Source organism: Oryzias latipes, chromosome 10, assembly GCF_002234675.1.
Source record: "Oryzias latipes chromosome 10, ASM223467v1".
Lineage (NCBI taxonomy): Eukaryota > Metazoa > Chordata > Actinopteri > Beloniformes > Adrianichthyidae > Oryzias > Oryzias latipes.
Window position 1 is genome coordinate 3,960,232 of NC_019868.2, and position 9,255 is coordinate 3,969,486.

At 42.9% G+C, this 9,255-nt stretch overlaps 1 long non-coding RNA gene across 1 annotated transcript; it reads right to left on the reverse strand.

Annotated features, from left to right (window-relative positions):
- Positions 1-6,994: 6,994 nt before the first annotated feature.
- LOC111948055 lies at positions 6,995-7,236 on the reverse strand. The gene is made up of 2 exons (XR_002874047.1): positions 7,150-7,236; positions 6,995-7,029 (listed from the first exon to the last, which is right to left on the reverse strand). It is a non-coding gene; the product is annotated as an uncharacterized LOC111948055 (long non-coding RNA).
- Between the last annotated feature and the right edge of the window lie 2,019 nt (positions 7,237-9,255).

Here is a 9,255-nt window from a genome sequence, read left to right on the forward strand (position 1 = left end):
TTACTGCATCACGGTTGGAAGTTGAGGTTAACTAACTGTTCAAGGAAGGTAATCCTAACCTCTGCTCAGGTGTTGTATCCACTGTTCTGCTCGTTTTTGTCTGCCTCCTTACAACAACATCAGTTACAACCCCAAATTTAATTCTGGGGTCCAAACCATCATCATGAGGAGAAATTATCCAAAACATCCTTCTGTCCTGAGTGCTTGGACTGCACCGTTTAGCAAAAATGTGACTGTCACAATGTGATGTGACAAGAGTGGCCTGGTGTACATAGGAGGCAGATGACTCTTAAGTTCAGGAACAGGTTTTATTCTCTGGTCTCACACTCTGGCTGCACAGGTCACACCTCCTCTTCACACTGAGCTCCTTCTCTTTTATGGGCTCCAGTTAATTGGCTGGCCACATCCAGGAAGGAAGCCACGCTCAGACAAACATTTCAAATAATAACAAAAGATAGAAATGTCTTGTAAATAATACAGTTAAGGTCCTGCAAATAAAGACATACATAAATAAACAAACAACTGAAATCATTACAACAAAATTTATATACAAAGAAATCCAAGAAAAAAATCCGGCTTCCTCCCACCATCCAAAAACATGCTTCATAGGTTAATTGGCAACTCTAAATTGACCATAGGTGTGAGTGCGGGAGTGAATGAGTGTGTGAGTGAGGACATTCTACCCTGCAACAAACTGGCGACTTGTTCAGGGTGTCCCCCCTGCCTTCGCCCACAAGTGGCCGGGATAGGCTCCGGCAGCCCCGTGACCCCGAAAGGGATAAAACGGTTAAGAAAATGAATGAATGAAAAGAAATCCAAATTATTTCCACTTCCTGTGCCCAACTATTAAACAGGAAGTAAAGGCCTTGGCCACCATTTTGTTCCTTGGGAAACAGGAAGAGAAGGTGAGAAACATTACAAAAATCAAAGAAGTCTTAAACATTTGGTGATTATGCATTATGTGTCTAAGAGTTATGACAGACCGGTGAGAAGTAGAAAACTACTTTGTCACAGTGACCACGGCATACTCAAGAGAGTTGTATACACCTAGTACCCGATGAAAATACGTTTTGGACCCCCCCCCCCCCCCAAAAAAAAAAAAAAAAAAAAAGATGACATCACTAACAGGAGAAACTGTCACATAACATTTAGTTGAAAATTCAATAGCGAAACCAAAACACAAGTGTCGGGAATTTCCAAAGAAACTTTGGAAATAGGATGTCCACAGGATCTACAACTTGGTAGATTTGTCCTGACGAACAAATAATCCCTGTTGCCATGGAAATCCAAAAGTTGACGTTTGCCGATTCTGTAACCCTTGTGCTATCCTAGGCACTTTACCATTGGGAGTTGGGTCATATAGACCCACTAGACAGTGCTCTGAACCTTTTTTCTTCAATGATTTGTGATCTTCACTGGTGTCCATGGATTACATGAAATCTTTCCACCTTTGTCATGGTAGGGAGAACACGTCAATGTATGGGTGGGTCATCTAAGATAGCACAAGGGTTAAATTACCTAGATCTGTTCTTCATTCCCAGGCAACATGGTTGCTATGGAGATAAAGGTTAACAGATTTAAAAAATATATATATTTGTTATGTGCAACTCTGACCAGGGAGGAAGAAGGGGAGAATTTAAGGTCTGAAGCTCAGGAAGTGATGGCCGGCAAAAAGGAATTAATGGGGTGCAGAGAGGGCAGGTACCTGCAGGCCAAACAACACCGCTTGCAGCTTTAATTCTGTTCAAGACACATTCTCACAGGAATGTTGTTGGAAAACAACAACAAATAGAAATAGTTAGCTTTATTTTATAGATAAAAATCCAAATCTAATTTGAATAAAAGTGTGACAAAAATTTAATCACATAAAAGTACATTTAAATCAAAATACGTTAAAAAAAACAACACAAGGAGATTACAGAAAAATGGGGTCTACAACATTTTTTGTTTAAATATTTTATATTGCACTTAAACCTATAAAATATTTTTAGAAAGTGCAAAAACAATTTCCCCACCCTCCATCTTTAAATGTGTTTTCTTAATCAATAAACGATGAACGAAAACACGAACAACTCTGTGTATTCTCCGGTGTTTTAAATCTTGAATTTTTCATCATGTGCGGCTCGTTGTTACTGTTGGGGTTTGGGGTCATTCTCATGGTTGATGATGTGAGGACTCCCCCGTGGATGAAAAGCTGTCAGAGCGCCTCCCCAATTCATTTGACATTCTTATCCCATGCAGGCCTGTGGACTGCAAATACGCAGAAGAAGTCCAGGAGGTCACTGGTGACTAATTTTCTCTGCACTCATAGATTGTGTAAGTAATGGAGCACTTATTGCTTTTGCCCCCCCATTGCAAACAAGCCCCAAAACAATCCATACAAATTTCCCACATGAGTCCAGAGAGAGGGGCCATCATTCAGACGTCAGAGAAGGCCTAATGTGCAATTTAAAATCAATACCTTCAAAAAGATGCCAGTCCTCTGCATGGTGGCGGCCTCAACACCAACAGGCTCTGCAGGACACCAGCCAAGACGGATCTGGGAGAGGCGCAAGGGTCTCTCTGTCTGACCGCAGGAATCAGGCGCTCTTCCAATTTTAATACAGTGCTGAACATGAGGTTTATTAAAGTATCACGGTGTCTGTCGCTTCAATCCTCTCATATTCTGAGTAAATCCCAAAGAAAGGTGTTTGAAGAAGAAATGGACAGAGGAGCAGAGGGAACCTGGGAGGGTTCATGTGGTCCTCTTTTATTCAGCCCATCTTTTCTCTGTTTGTAATATGGTGGATTTCAATGTGTTTTTGTAAATGAAGCCGTTTCTGTGCTGCAGTCATGCAGAAATCTGGCCAGCGAGAACGGCAAACACATCCAGAGAAAACCGTCTTTATGTTTCTGATACTGTCTTTCATAAACTGTTGTTGTGAAGAAAGGTATCTGCTGAAATGATTAAACATTACAATAAAAAAAAAAAAGGTTGGTAACCCCCCCCCCCCCCCCCAGGTAGCTGTTAATACAGAAAATCACTGCAGAGACAAACCTGCTGATGCTCAGATCAGCCTTGCTGTCAGAAACATGATGAACTTTGACCCTTCTGCTCCATGTTCCTGTGTGTGTGTGTGTGTGTGTGTGTGTGGGGGGGGTGGTCACAGTTTTCTCTTAGAAGATGGGTCAGGTAGAGGCCATCAGCAAGCTGCCAACGAAGGGGGGGGCAGAAACATCCCATTTTCCTCACTGAAAAGTGTTCAAAAAGACTGGAAACAGGAAACCTTTATGCAGAAAATACTGGATTTAATACAGGAGCTTCTGCTGGTTACATACATTACACGCTCTTTGAACTACTGTACCTCTGACATGCCGCACTTAACAGTAGTGAAGAATTAGAATCAGCTGATTTACGATGGTTGCATCCGGTTTCTCATTGTTTTTCGTTGATTAACACTTTGTTTGGATTTCTGTAAGATATTTTTGCTTTCCGAAAGGTTCTTCTCTTTTCTACTGCAACGGATGATGGCAGGTACTATGGGACATCGCTGATTGGATGATGACATTCGTCCATCATTTCAACTGGAAGTAATTTGACACAAAGCTTTACTGCAGATCATCATCCATGTTTTCTAAAATGTAATGCTGTTTTATTTATTTATTTTTTTGCTTTACTAATTGTTGATGTGATCTTTAAAATGTTTTTTTTTTTTTTTGCGTTGAGTGATTCGTTGATGTGATTTGCACTTCAGGGCCACTGTAAAAAGCTGTTTTTCAATGAGATAATAATCGGAATGACCCGGTTCTATGTGGTACACCAGGGACACTTGTACTGGACAGATAGTCTTTTGTCTTTGCCTTTAAGATTTCAAACAGTAGAATAAAGCTATAGGTGGGTACACCTATGTTTGTAAATGGGTGATTGGGCCTGATTAAGTAAAGTTTAATGAGTTCATCCACCTGCTTTTCCAATAACACCCCCTCTTCCTATAAGAATGCATTACATGAGCATTACTGCTTGTGATACTGATCATATTCTCAGCAAAGCCTAACTAAATCCTTCAGACTGCCCTAAATCTGAAACCATCCCAAAAACTTTACTCAAGGTTTTCCTAACAACAGTTTGCCATAAGGTCATAAATGATAATATTCGTTCAGTCAGGGGGTTTACATGCAAAGGTGGAGAGTCCAGAGTCTTCAAAACATTCAGAGACAAGAATGTGTGTCGTGCGTAAGAATAAACGGATGGAGTTCCTCCCACCTTAACCTGTTAGGATGAGTCCCAGGGTAGCTTGAGAAAGTTAAGAAACACCGGAACTGAGTCATTCAAGGAGTCTGAGGAAACCTGTGGTTTATGGATCTGATGAAGTCTCTTCTCCAGGACCCTGGAGAGCACTGTCCTTCCTGGGGGGCTGAGAAGTGTGATCAGTAGTAACTGGAACACATCTTTTGGTCTAGTTTAAAAACAAAAAAGTGCACCAGCCTCCAAGTTAACCAGTCCAGCCCGTATGCACTGTCTATGCAATGCAGCGTGGACAGTGAAGCCTGAGACATTGGACTTTGTTCAAACCCACAGATTTCAGCCACAGTGATGGGGACACAGCCTCCAAATCCAACCATCCTGTGACCTTTTTCGTCTGTGTTCTTTTTACTAAAGATCTTACGTGTTTTTTGGCAGACATTTCTACTTTAATTGACATAACTTCTCTGTAATTGGGATGTTTTTTAAACAAGCTTCTCTGTCAGTCTTCCCCATCATTGGAAACACTGCTCCCAAGTGATTTGAGATTTCATACACACATTTTAAAAACTGCTTGTTATTGACTAAAAGACGGAAAAAGGAAACGTGTCTTTTTCTTCATGGACGGTCAGGGGTCCAAGGTAGCAGATTGTCTTTGCCCGATGGTGAAGGAGCGAAAATTGGTGTAGTTTTCTTAATGAAACATGAGAGCTCAGCTGCAGAGGAAGAACATCAGCTGGTCCATTGAGTTTGTTGGAGCTCCTCAAAGCACAGTGACTACTGAGGCTGAACATGACACTCAGACCCCTCAACCTCCATGAGGAGCATTTATGGAGGAAGCCAGCTGATCAGTCGATCATAACTGTACCTGCTGCCTCTGACGGAGTCTGACTGCAGATTACTGGTTTATTGTTAATAATGTCACCATATGACAATGGTCATGTTGTGCCACAGGTTTCAAAAAACACCTTCAGGTCTCACTGGAACAGCTCTGTTCTTTGTCATTGGAATAAAGCTTAATTCCTGATAAAAGAGCCCATCTCCTGGCCCGGCCCTCCTGCCGTGACAGAGTTTGGCCCCTGACCACCAACATGTTTTATTTAATAATGTGGGAATTTCCTCCTGTTTTGCTTTCATTACAGTCAAAGTCGCTGAAGTTGAAGACAGAAACAGAGACAGCTGCTTTAAATCCTCAATGTTATCGCTCAACAACTGTCAAATATAATGTCTGGATGGAGGGACTCTTTCCAACAGGACGTCTGCGAGTAATTCTTCACCAGCATAACTATTCAAAGACTACTTTTTATTTGGACTTTTTAACATGCAAACAAAGAGAATTTACTGGTGATACCCCCCCCCCCCCCCCCCACCATCCCAATCCACTGTAGCTGCAGGATCAGCAGGACAGCGGGATGAAGAGTTTGAGTTGGGCTCAGGAGTCTCTGCGACTCAGGGAAATTTATCCCTTTTTTTTTGCTTCAGGGCCAGTCCACAGGCCATGCATCAAAGAGACCACCTTGTCTGGGAGGGGGGCGGGCCATAACATAATGCTGCAGATGAACGTCAGAAAATCTGGAGATTGCAGAAAGAATGTAGGTGTCTCCTACAGGTGTCTGCAATGTTTTGCAGGAAACTGAGGTTGTCTGTGTCTTTGTGTTGTTTTTTTGGCCCGGGGGGCGGGGTGAGGGTGGGGGTTGCTGCAATTTCTCCATTTTGTCAAATGTTGCATCTTTATCACGTCAGAGAAAACATTTCAGAGACACAAATTCATAAAACAGAAAAGTGTTGTAAGAGGCTTTGTGTGGTGATAGTGATGGTGGTGGTGGGGTGTCACACTGCTGTTTTTGCCCCAGTGGGGAAACATCAACAGTCATGCTCCAGCTCTCTTAAGAATGAAGTGGATTTCACGTAGGGGTCAAGTTTCGCCTTCGATCCAGAAGCAGATGTGCCTGGAGGGCGGGGGCCATCAGGCCGAAGGTGGAGCTGATTTTAGTTTGAAATCTGTTGGGGGGGCAGTTGAAGGTCAGGGTGATAGCAGGGTTGGGGTCATGCTGAGGTCAAAGCCCCTAGGGCTGGAGGTGAAGCGGTCAGTGTTTGGTCAGTGTGCTGCTGTGATGCAGTGTCTAGAAGACAATCCTATTTGCCATAATTTAGCACTAAAGCACAAAGATTTGGCAAGGGATATTATTTGGTTCCTATTTTGTCTGAATTATAAGGAAATAAGTAAAAGGCTACTTTGATATTTATAATAATGAATGAGTAGAAACACCCTCTACATTAATTTGATAGTTATAGATAGCCTCAAATAACAAATATAGACCATGTCAGTATTTCCACCATTTGCTGCAATGACAGCTTGACAGCAACGTCTCATGCTCCTCACTAACTAATGATGCTGTTCTCAGGTGCTAGATGCAGTTCTGTTAGGTCAGGTGGGGGTGCAGTCCCATCCAGTCTCTGTTTCTGCTGTCCCAGACCTGCTCTATGGGGTTCAGGTCAAGGGTCATTGATGACCAAACCATGATAGCCACTCCCACTTCCTGAAGTCCAGCTGTGACAATTGTGTGGTGGAGCGTTGTCATCCATGAACAGAAAGTTGGGATGTTCTGGTGGAATTGGGGGATGGTGATGGTTCTATGATGTCTCTGAGGTAAGAACCTGCAGTGATGGAACATCTACAACAATCAAATGCTCTGACTGCTGATGTCTGTCCAGACTGTTGCTCCACCAAAGCAAACCCAGGGACCACATTGACCTCGGCGTATCGCTCACCTCGCCTTCTCCAGCATCGCTGACGACCATCATTTCTGTGCAAGGTGAACAAACATTTATAGGTGAACAGGGAGGTAGACCTGCATTGTCCAAGTCACATGGTCTTGTTTCTACTGCAAACGTTCACGGCAGTGTCTTGGTGTCAGTGGAGTCACCAGCAACAGTGGCCTGTCATTCCAGTTAAAGCAGTGGAGTCACCAAGTTCATCTGCAACATCTGACTGCCTGCTACCAACCTGAAGGTGCTATGACCAGGTGGTGCTGCTTGTTCGTTAAGGTATGTCATGTGTTCATGGCTGTTTGAATGATGAACTTGGAATGACTGACTGGATACATCAGCTTTTTATCCCCACAGAATGTTGACATTGATGCGGCATTAACCCTTGTGCTATCTTAGGCACTTTATTATTGGGAGTTGGGTCATCTAGACCCACTAGACAGTGCTCTGAACCTTTTTTCTTCAATGATTTGTGATCTTCCCTGGTGTCCATGGATTACATGAAATCTTTCCACCTTTATCCACCTTTGTCATGGTAGGGAGAACACGTCAATGGAAGGGTGGGGTCATCTAAGATAGCACAAGGGTTAAAAAAGTTCTTCTTTTAGAATAGTTTGGTTCTGGCTCCAATAAGTTAAACACACTGTAAGCATGGAGACCATTATGATGGAAACACTAAATGAGGTGTGTTTCTCACCCCAATGCAATTACCTTCCTATCACGAGAATCTGTGAAGTGAAACAAACAAACAAAGTGAAAAAAATCCACTGAGTTTTTTACAATACCCCCCAATATTATTGTGAGTAGTATAATTGTCCATAATCCAGAGACAGCCACTTTGTGATTCTCAAATGTAATAAGTCGTCTGTGTCATCATTAAACAATGATCCACTGACGACAGAACTGATGCTGTTCAGCAGCAGCAGAGAACAATAAAGCAGAGGGAATGGTCTCCAAGTATGTATGAAGGTTTGTAATATTTGAGTATGTCTGTGGACAGGCCCCACCCTTTTGATAAACAGTCATTTGAAAGTTATAATGATTAACTCCATGGAACTTGTTTGCTTTTTTTTTGTAATTCTACCTCCTCCTATTCTTTACTTTTAATTTTCTTCCTCCAACTTTTTGACCCCCTTTTCTTTTCCATTTCCATTTACTCTTATCTCCCATCCCTAACAGCCCACTTTCTCCTTCTCTCTTCTCTTTTCCTTTTGCTCCAACATGAAATGTTTACAAACATAATTAAAGTTTAGCCTCAAATACAAAAGGGGTTTGTACAAATATACACCTCATGTGTCTGTTGTAACACTAAAATCTGTGCAACACAAGAGGCCTTCAGGTATTGCTCAGCTGCTGGACAGAAACAGAAACAGAGATTACATGAAATCGTGTGCTAATAGTAAAGTTAGCGACTGACCTTGGACTACAACTCTGTGAGCTGAGCTTCATGCAAACTCTGACATTGCTCACTTGCAGATGCAGCGACATGCCTCCACCCCTACACCTACAACAGTCATGAGTTACCCTGGATTGTAGAGGAATTAGTGATAAATACACAGACATGAAAAGGGGATTTTTAATGAAAAGGTCCTACAGGCATTTTTCTTTAGTGGTTTAGATTTTCATGTCAAGAGTTCGATGGTCTTCTGATGAAATGCTGTGTCTTTATTGTAATTTGGAAATCATTTATTCTTGAAGGACTTGTAGGATCACCCTCAGGTTTGATGATTTGAAGGATGAGGAGGAACATTACTGGCGTTTCCATGGTTTCCATGGTAGGAGTTGTTACTGATGTCACCCTTGGCCTTCGCCTGCTGCTCCTCCCTGGTTTCAGGCGCTGTGTCATGCTGGGAACCCAAAACCGCACAAAGAGGGGTGTATGGGATGGGTCTGTGCACATTTGTCATGCTAGAGGATTGGGGGGGGGGGGGGGGGCACAGACAGTGCGTCATATTAACTGCCTCCCAGCCATGCCCCCACACCGCAGGACAGAACCAGCTCCTAAAGCCAGAGCCATGAAGTGAAGACAGCAAAAACCGTCATGTGAACTTATGCAGCTTCTCTGAGCACAGACAGGAAACTGTGACAGAGTCTGACAAAGTGTCTTTGACAAAAGTTCCTCAGTCTGATGGGGAGACTGAGAGGAAGAAGCTGATGCTGAAGGAACTTCTGGCAACAGCTAAGGAGCAGAGCCGCTCCATCAGTTCATCATCTCTGCGCCGTCTCTCCCGATGTTTCAGGGATCCTTTCTGAGGCGTCCTCCG